Genomic DNA, 11,057 nt, shown 5'->3' with positions numbered 1-11,057 from the left:
CTTTCATAAGGTATTTGCGGGTTTTAATACAGGAGATAATATTGAGATTGGAACCACTCTTTTCACCTTGGATAATAAGAGTCTCTCCATTTCCTAATGGAACATGAACGGTTTTATCGTAACACATGATCGCAGCTCTTAATGGACGTAACCAATCCATTCCAACTACGACATCGAAACTTCCTAGCTCGACCGGCAAAAGGTCTATCTTAAATTCTTTGCTGGCTAAGATTAGGTTGCAGTTTTTATAAATTTTATCAACTTTCATGATCTTTCCATTGGCTACTTCTACTAATCGTTTAGTTTCTAAGGGTTGAGGCTTTTCAGTAAATAGGGTACAAAATTCATTAGATACGTAACTTCGGTCGGCACCAGTATCGAATAAAATAGTTGCGTAGCAATTATTGACGAGATACGTACCCGTGATGACCTCATCTTCATCTCGGGCTTCAGCAGCAGTAATAACAAATGCACGACCCTTTGCAGCAGTAGTATTGGCTCCAGTAGCAGGATTATCTCTCTTCTTAGGGCAATTTGGACTAATGTGTCCCTTTTCCCCACAAGTATAACAAGTAGGAGGAGCTTTGGCAGGAACAATAGATTTATTCTTTGGAGGAGTCCTACACGTCTTAGCTACGTGTCCCACTTTCTTACACAACGAACAAGTGGCAGTGCACTGCCCCGGGTGATGCCTTTCACAACGAACACAAAAAGGATAAGTGCCCTTATAATTCGTCCTTGTACTATCCATAAGCTTTTTACTAACATTCTGAGTTGAACCTTGAGACGGCTCAAACTTCCTCTTACCATCATTACCCTTGGTTTCAACTTGCTTATTGGCCGACGCCCTTCTTCTCTTGGCCAACATGAGATTTTGTGCCATGAGAATCACAGCATCCAAAGTAACCTTCTCAGCAGCAATAACATTCCCTTGAACATCCTCGGGAAGACCTTCAATATACCGCTCAATTCTTCTAGCTTCAGTAGGAAACATTTCAGGACATAGAGTAGAAAGCTCCAGATAACGATTGGTATAATTCTCAATGTCAGTACCCTTGACCCTGAGTTCCCAGAACTCAGCTTCAAGCTTCTGAACTTGACTCCTTGGGCAGAATTTGTTGACCATCATACTTTTGAGTTCGTCCCATGGAATTGCATTAGCATTATCAATTCCTACGGACTTGGCATAAGCAGTCCACCAAGTTAAAGCATTACCACCCAACGAGCTAGTGGCATACTTTACTCGATCATCATCACCACAGTTGCAAATACGGAAAATAGATTCCATCTTTTCGAACCAACGAACTAGTTCGACAGCTTCTTCGTTTCCCTTAAAAGCGGGAGGGTGACAGTTTGTAAAGTCCTTGTAGGAACAAGGTTTTGGTTGAGTATTAGCATGATTAGCTTGGGCGTTGCCTTGGGCAGCAGCGAGTAACTGTTGGAATTGCTCAGTAGTTAACACAACATTGTTAACGGTAGGTGCAGCTGGACGAACCATGATGTCACTACATAAAAGTGAACATATATTTGATAAGTTTAACAAGTTATAAGTTTGAGTAATCACAAGTATGAATAAACTAAAGTATTGATATCGCATGATATTAATAAAACACTTTATATTATTAGAACGAGGCATTAAATAAGCCTTTATTACACGATTCGGAAATAGAAATTGTTTAAGGCACAGCCTTTACATAGATGGAAAATAGGAAAAATAACTAGGAAATATTAAGATTGAAGTAGTCTTCATATTTCGTCTCCAACCTTCTTCATAAACTCCTCAACTTTCTCATTTTTCGACTTTTGTTTCTCATAGAGATACTCGAAGTTGTCATAAAGGTTGGTAACACGACTGTTTACGGCATTAGTGTTGTACTCTCTTATGGCAAGTTGTTCGTCGACTCGACCTTTCTCCATTTTCATTCGGACATCAACATCCTCCTTGAGGTAAGCAAGTGATTGCTTTCCCCAGCGAGTGTTGCGTTCTTCCTCGCACTTTAGCATCAGCAACTCCTTTCTTAGCTCGACGTTTTCTTTCATAAGTTTCTTCATTCGACGATCCGCTCTTTCCATGTGGCGAAGTAGACCTCCAATGTTTCTCTCGGTATCGTTTCGTAATCTCATGATTTCATACTTAGGACCATCATAAAAAGGAGATCGGGCTCTCTTCCTTGATGGACCAACTTCTTCATGCCGTTTTCCCTTATCTTGGGTTCTCGGAGTTGGGTAGTATTGAGGAGACCCATGTGAATCTAAAATAGTATTCGGGCTATAATTCAGCGGTGGTGAAGCAGGATTATAAAGAGGACTTCGAACTGGTCTCGAAGTTGAAGAGTGTCCAACACCTACTTCGGTGGTAGGGTTGTGAGTTGCTTTGTTGGACTTGTTAACGCTTGAGCTTGACATCCTATCATTAGGAAAGAGACCTTGATTAGAATCTTTGAGTCAAGTTTATTAAAGCATAATTGTTAAGATTATACGACAATCCTAAGTGCTTTAAGTCCAAGGCAGGAAAGGTTATAGTTTCCTAGATTGCTAAGGCACCCTAGCTAACAAGTAAGGCACACATAAAAATGCAATCCTGGTTCTCTATAACAGCCTGGTTTGCTCTGATACCAATCTGTCACACCCCCAGTTAGGGCCTGGGTGAAATGTGACTTAATATCAAATCAACCAACATATTATAATATACGAGAACAATACTAAATGATAAAACAAACTTTATTGAGCACGCAGCGGAAAATGAAACGTAGTTACAATGATAGGAATAACAATAATGGAAATGTTCACATGCAGAAGTAATAAATGCGATATCTCTTGATCCTATGTCCAAGTAGCATCACATAAGCAGTAAGTATAAGAGCTTGAATCAAACAGCACCTGAGACAAAACATGCTAAAGTGTCAACCAAAAGGTTGAGTGAAGTTCATAGGTTTAACAAATAAGTTTGACCGTTTGTTTTAGACCACAAGATTTAATTTGTAAGGTTGATCTCCCGCAGGATCAAAAAGTTATGCCAGTGCGTGATATTTAGACTAAACGTTCAAGTTTGCCCCATGACAAGTTGTGTCTGTCCTTGTCGGTTTAAATTTCATTATCAAGTAATACAAAGACTGAGTCAAATGTATCGGGGACGTTACTCCCGATAGGCCTACCCCCAATAAATAAGCATGCCGCAGCACTTAAAAATATCACTGTAGGGACTTAGTCGGACATAGCCGGGTATAGCATAGTTTTAGCAGTTGGTACTTGTGTCTAAATTGTAAATAGTAAAAGCAACATGTGTCTCACCCCAAATAAATTAAATAAGTTTGCTAGCAATAAAGAGTGGGGCTATGAATTCACCTTAGTAAGTAGAGAGAGTTATTCCTCAGAATAGAGAGTTGAACGAGTGAGCAGGAAAGTCAACCTATTGACATTTAAGAGTAGTTAAGTGTTTTGCCCATGTTTAAGTTTAAGTATGTGTTTAAGTATAGTTTGTTTTACTAAGTTTCTATTCCTAGTAAGTTACTATTTTTATAATGTTTCCATTTTTAGAAAGTTTCTTATTTTACTAAGTTTCTATGACTATAGAGTTTCTACTTTTATGAGTGTTTTTCATTTTAGGATACTTGCCGTATTAGATAAGCTTCCAATCACCCCTTTCCCTTCGAATGGCTAATTTAGATCTAGGGGCTTGAGCCATAGGACCCTTTAAATCGGAAGTCCAAACCCTCTGCCTAGAATCTCGTAGAAACCATTCGTCAAGAAAGTTCGAAGATCTATACATCTCTAATACATATCCCAAAATATTTTTGTGCTACAATATAAGTAGTAGGTTATAGGTGCTAGTAATAGTAATAGTGTATACATGTTAAGTACTAGTATAAGTAGTATTAGGGTTTAAGGTTTTAATATGTATATGTATATATAATTCGTATATATACATAAAAATATTTTTTTTTTTTACATGTATATATGTATATATAAATCTAGGAGTGTTTATGTATATACTTATGAATAACAAGTTTATAATATGAATATGAATTAACAAAGATTAAAGTTTATGTAAATAGTTTAGGGTTTATGTTATACCTTTGAAGATTCAAGATAATTAACAAAGAAAAGATGAACACGATGAAGATGGAAGATCAAAGCCTTAAAAATCTTGAAGAACTCCTTGAAGATTCTTGAAGAACACGAAGAACAAGCTTGAAGATCCGAATACCACAAGAGAGGGAGAGGGAGAGATTGTTTTTGAGAGAGGATTTTGGTGTGATTTGTGAATGAGAAACTAGGAGTTTATATAGTGCAAGTATTAGAGTGTTAGTCAACATAAGGATGTTCTAATTAATGATTTTATTTTATTTTATAATTTTTAGTCAACAATAGGTGGTACTAGTTTATATATATATTATTTTAATTTTTAGTCAACATAAGGATGTAATTGTTTAAGATTCTTTAGTCTCATTATTATTACTATTATTACTATTATTATTTTTTACATTTACTACATGATAAGTATTATTTTCTTTTTACTAATTCATGACTTGTATATATTTAGTTCTCAATTGTTTTATTATTTATATAAATGTCAATTTTTATTTATTACTTATAGGTTATCAGTTATAATATTACATAAATGCATAAATTTTAATTAGCAGTGAGTGTCGACTAACAGTTTATTATTTTCATCTTTTATTAACTTGTCAATTATTGCACAAAGTTAATTAATATGTTTTCTAACTCTTAATACTTAACAATTGTTGATTAAAGTTTAATCATTAAGTTTTGATTATATTGTTTGGGCATTTAATATTGGAAAAATATAGAATGGAAAAATGAGGGTCGTTATATACTGTATCTGTTTCTGTTATCTGAAATCCATCACCATAATTTGATTAACCTTCATCAAACCCACAACTTATTTATCTTGCAAATCACGACTGTAACTTGACTATTGTGCTTCGGTCCCATTCAAAAACTACCGTGGTATTTGATGCTGTTTCCTCTCTTCTATCGTAAAGAACCTCCACAAACTGTTAATTATTATAGTTATTGTGAAGAGATAATGATGATTGATGATATTGAAGGATTCGATATTATATACTTATCCTATTCCATGTGTAGATTTAAAAACACTCACTTGTGCAATAAAGTATCATGCTTGAGCTGTATTTGGTCGACATTATCATCACAGGAGACCACTTTTGTGGATAAAGGTACAAGTTGTTTAAAAATAAAATAAATATATGATATGGAGAGTTTTGCTTTATCTTCCGCAAATTAATGAAAGAAAACAATGAGTGGAAGAAAGTGGGAAACATGTTTAAGAAAAGCAAATATAGTGGAAGAGGTACGTTTTTTTTTTGTTGTGCTACGGTTCCATTACTTTGCTGTTTTAATCGTGCAGTAAATTGAATCCAACAAAACCCCATAAGTTAATAAGTGGGCCGTTGAATATTGGACTGTGTTTGCTGTTAGGCCGAGAATCAGGTTAGGGGTAGTTGGGCCGAATAGTACATGGGTCATTTGGATCCTAGATAGACTTGCATTGGGCTTCATCATATTGTCTTTGGTCATTGCAAGATGATGATTATGATTTACGGGAATGCTATGAAAAATATTGATGATGAAACCGGATTGTAGGATGAATGATGAAGTGATTAGGATGATAGTTAGAGTAATTATGTTATGATATGATTATGATTTGAGGATTACTATGATAGTTGATAAATGAAGAAGAAGTAATTGGAAACAGAAAGATACAAGTTAAATATATATTAGTTATGATATTCAACAGAAAAGGTGAACCAGAGGAATGGTTAGAGACATGTTTGGTTAAACGAGAGGTCGAGGGTTCGAACCTCGTCCTGGGCATATTTTTTTAGGAAAAGCTTGGAAAGGGTATATATTTTTATTTTATTTCTATCACTATTATTATTAGTATGATTATTATTATAATTGTTATGAAATTTGTTATAACTTTAAATTGTAGGAACCATAGATATAAGTTACAAATTTGACACGATGTTATGATAAAATTTATTATTACTAACACTGTTATTATTATTATTATTATTATTATTATTATTATTATTATTATTATTATCATTATATTATCAAAGTAAAGTATCATTGTATTTTAAATTTTCAAAGTTATTACTTTTATTAAAACTATCATTAACAGTAAAATTAATATTTTCATAGTTATAATTATTAATATCATTATTATTATCATTAATGAAATTATTAACAATATCATTTTTATTAGTAATACTAGGTATTATAATCATTTTACCACTATTAATATTACTTTGACTACCATTATAATTAATATATAAATAATATATATATTAGAAATATATTTAATACATATAACATAACAAAGATTAATATTTTTATATAATAAAATGAATATAAGAAACACATATATATTATTAATATAAAAAGGATATAACTAATAAATTTATATATATATTTATTCGATTACAACTATGTATATTAATAAATATACAGATGATATAGGTTCGTGAATCCGAGGTCAAGCCTATACTTGTTCAATGATGTTATATGTATTTTTATTACAAAATACAGTATGGTGAGTTTCATTTTCTCCCTTTTACTCTTTACATTTTTAGGGCTGAGAATACATGCAAATGCTTTAGTAACTGTTTTAAAATAATTATATGCGTGAGTTTCATTTACCCTTTTTACTCTTTACGTTTTTGGGCTGAGAATACATGCAAATGCTTTATTAACTGTTTTACAATATTTATATGCGTGAGTTTCATTACTCCCGTTTTAAATGCTTTTGCAATATATATTTTTGGGACTGAGAATACATGAACTGTTTTTATAACTGTTTTACGAAATAGACACAAGTAATTGAAACTACATTATATGGTTGAATGATCGAAATCGAATATGCCCCTTTTTATTAAGTCTGGTAATCTAAGAATTAGGGAACAGACACCCTAATTGACGCGAACTCTAAAGATAGATCTATCGGGCCCAACAAGCCCCATCCGAAGTACCGGATGCTTTAGTACTTCGAAATTTATATCATGTCCGAAGGAGGATCCCGTAATGATGGGGATATTCTTATATGCATCTTGTGAATGTCGGTTACCAGGTGTTCAATCCATATGAATGATTATTTTGTCTCTATGCATGGGACGTATATTTATGAGAACTGGAAATGAAAATCTTGTGGTCTATTAAAATGATGGAAATGTTTATTTATGTTAAACTAATGAACTCACCAACCTTTTGGTTGACACTTGAAAGCATGTTTATTCTCAGGTACGAAAGAAATCTTCCGCTGTGCATTTGCTCATATTAGAGATATTACTTGGAGTTGTACATGACATATTTCAAAAGACGTTGCATTCGAGTCTTTGAGTTCATCAAGATTATTATTAAGTCAATTATATTTGGATATATTATGAAATGCTATACATGCCTGTCAACTGCCGATGTAACGAAAGTTTGTCTTTTAAAAACGAATGCAATGTTTGTAAAATGTATCATATAGAGGTCAATTACCTCGCGATGTATTTAACTGTTGTGAATCGTTTGTAATCGATATGGACTTCGTCCGGATGGATTAGGACGGGTCTCTACAACAAGGCACGTAGATCTTATAGGTTTACTTTTCGATTTGAAAAAAGGTTTTGAGACACCTTTAAGCCACACATCTTGACCTCTGTTAATTATGATCATGAAACCTGCTTTATTTAACATGGCTTCAACTCTTCTTTCATCACTCTAACCTTCAAAATGTTAATTGTGAAGAAGTATTAAAACAATTAAATGGGACAATTCATGAATTGGTGAAACAAGTCAATTATGTTCATGGCATCAAACGTGAGTTTACATGTTGAAACGTGAAAACATTGATCGAGCTTAAAGTCCTTTTTTAGAAGTATAGTCACGCTTTGGGACAGATGTCACCAAATGTGAGGATGGTCACTTTAAGGAATTGTTTCACAATTGAACGTCCAGTTTTATGAGTTGTTTTAGAAGTTTCACGTGGAGGATTTATTTTAGGGAAGTATATTTCAATTAGGACTCCGTATACAATTGATTTTGTGGTTCTAGAATATACTAGCTTGCTCCCTAAGCTATTGTTTTCTCCTATAAATAATCCCATATGTAACCCTGTAAATTGTACCCACAAATTTCATTAATAAGAATACTCTTTGGTTGATCGTGGATTAAACCAATAGAAATATTGGATATAACCACGTTATATTCTTGTGTTCTTTAACGTTCTTGCAATTTCTTTGTTCACTTGAATTATTTGTTTATTGTTCGTGGGTTTGATAACTCGGGGTTATCAAGTTCTTGTTGAGGCTCACTAAAATTCCTAACAGTGGTATCAAGAGCTCGGGTTACGAGTATTTTCGGAACCAATGGCAGATAAAAGTGATGTAAAGATAGATCGGTTTGATAGAACCGATTTTAGCTTTTGGAAGATGCAAATTGAAGATCTACTCTATCAAAAGAAGCTTTACCAATCGTTAACCGTGTTAAGCCGGAAGGAATGGATCAAGGCAAGTGGGAGTTGATGGATAGGCAAGCCCTAGGATTTGTTCGACTTTCTCTGGCCAAGAATGTTGCTTACAACATCGTGGGTGAAACCACAACGGTGGGATTGCTTGCGGCTTTATCTAACATATATGAAAAGCCATCCGCTTTGAACAAGGTTTTCTTGATAAGAAGGTTTTCTTGATAAGACAATTGGTGAATGCTAGGATGAAGGAGAGTTCTTTGGCGGCTGTGATGCCCCGTACAAAATTGACGTGTACGGATCATCAACAACAGGATCATTACAACGTCAAACACTATATGCTGTTTTAAAATAAGTTTGCATTCATAAAAAGGGGTAACGTCTTTACCGACGTCAAATGTTTAACAAACGATAGTGTGCTTCTACGAATAGAAATCAATAACATAAGTACGAGACTCAAAGGTCATTACAATTTCATTGTTCAAAAGTAACATAGTTCGTGAATGCAAAGTAAAAGTTTCATGCAGAGACAACTCTAAACAAAAGCAGCGGGGTTCTACACAGCAAGTCTAACAGCGTGACTAATACAGCGGAAGCATCAAACGTCTAAGCACCTGAGAAATAACATGCTTAAAACTCAACACGACTATTGGTGAGCTATAGTTTAATTGTAACAATAATGTAATGTAGGCCACGAGATTTCGTATTCAAAACAGTATGAAAAGTATATGCTTTACCGTGGGCACTTGGTAACTAACTTAACGTAAATATCACCCCCTAAAAGTACAATTGGCAAGTGCATAAGTCTACGAAGTATTAAATACCCGTTAAATGCTAGCGCGACTAGCCAGAGTGGGGATGTCAAACCCTATGCATCCATATCTAAGATTCGCATTCACCGGTTCAAAAACCAATGACTAAACGTTACCGAGCTTAGGGGAAAGTTTATGCCATTATATAACCCACACATACAATAAGTTTAAGTACTCGTGCCTAGTAAGTAAAACGTAAAAAGCGCATGTATTCTCAGTCCCAAAAATTGTTGAAGTAAAAAGGGATGCTATAACTCACAGTGAAAGTGCGGTCAAACTCGATACGAGATAAGTAAGCAAGTAAGTCGGTCCAAAAGGTCGTCAACCTAAGTCAAAAGTTACTAAGTCAGTAAATCTTCCCAAAAGGTTTATAAGTAAATAAATTAAGTCTTAAGTATCATCATCATCAACATCATACGTAAAAAGTAAAGTAAATTTTCAATCAAGGATAAAGATCGAAACAAAGGCTGACTTCGTTCAGATGCTACGACCTCAATACAAACTGAAATGACACAAGGCCAGTGGTCATGACTCTGTATGTGATCCTCTAACCGCTGACCAATATTCAGAACCTAACTCATCTTTGTTTGACCGTGGCGACGGTTTAAGTGCGAGTAGGTCAGAAATTTCAGCACAACGTTACTAGGGCGTAGTGACTTTCGGAAGGCTATAAATCCTGAACCGTACATCGGATGTAGGCGAGGCCTAAACGAAAAGTCATTTAATTGAACCGAACTATCTGGAAATCAACTTTTTCAGCAGCCCAGGTGACTGATCAGATTCAGAAAACAGTAAGTAATGTGCTCTAGTGGGATTCTTGGTGCTTGATGCTCATCACGGTTCTCATCCTTGATGCTTATAGCTTCAAGTGTACAACTCGTTGATGTGTTTGCATCACTTTTGAACAAGATTCTACCATAAACACACAATAATCATGACTAAGAATTAAAACACAACTCATGTGAGAGTTTGAGCAAGGTGATGAACCAAAGTTGCATCACTTTTCTTAGTTTCAACACAAATACAAGTCTTATAAAGCTATAAACTTTGAATCAAACTAAATAAACAAAACCTTAAGCTAGAGAGCTTAGATCTTAACTAGATATTAAAGATCTTAGACTAAAAAGTCTAGATCTCATGTTCTTGGCGATACCCTAAGTCAAAACACTTAGACTTTCAACTTTACACAACCATAAGTTATGAAACTTAGATTTTGTAAAGTAAAATGAACATGAATAAATGATCTATTGTTCTAACAAGTTAGATGACCTTAAGTTATGAAACTTAGATCAATCTTACATGTGTGAAAGTCATAAACTAGTAAGCTTATACTTTCTTGTTCTTGAACTTTCAAAGTTAGACTTTGGTTTTAAGATTTATGAGATCAAAGTTTAACAAGTTATCTTTGACCATGAAACTCAAACAAATCAAAATTTATAAACATAAATGATAGATTTAAAGTCAAAAATAAACAAGTTCAAGTAAGGATCCTTTATACAAAAAGATATCAAGTTATGAACTTGAATCTTCATGAAATGAACTTTAAGTTCCAATACTTGAACATAAAGAAGATCATAAAGTAATTTGATCTTAAAATTTTGTTAAAAGTTCATGTAGAACCAAAAGCTACAAAGCTTTGATCCTTGTTCTTGCTTCTTTATCATAAAAGAGATCAAAGATGGCAAGATATCATGAGGATTGAAGTTATAAAAACCAAAATCCAAAAATAACATTAATGATGATGATATTTT

The sequence above is a fragment of the Rutidosis leptorrhynchoides genome, chromosome 6 (assembly GCF_046630445.1).
Source record: "Rutidosis leptorrhynchoides isolate AG116_Rl617_1_P2 chromosome 6, CSIRO_AGI_Rlap_v1, whole genome shotgun sequence".
NCBI classification, from domain to species: Eukaryota; Viridiplantae; Streptophyta; class Magnoliopsida; order Asterales; family Asteraceae; genus Rutidosis; species Rutidosis leptorrhynchoides.
The sequence above is the reverse complement of the archived record's forward strand: the minus strand, read 5'-3'. Positions refer to the sequence as shown.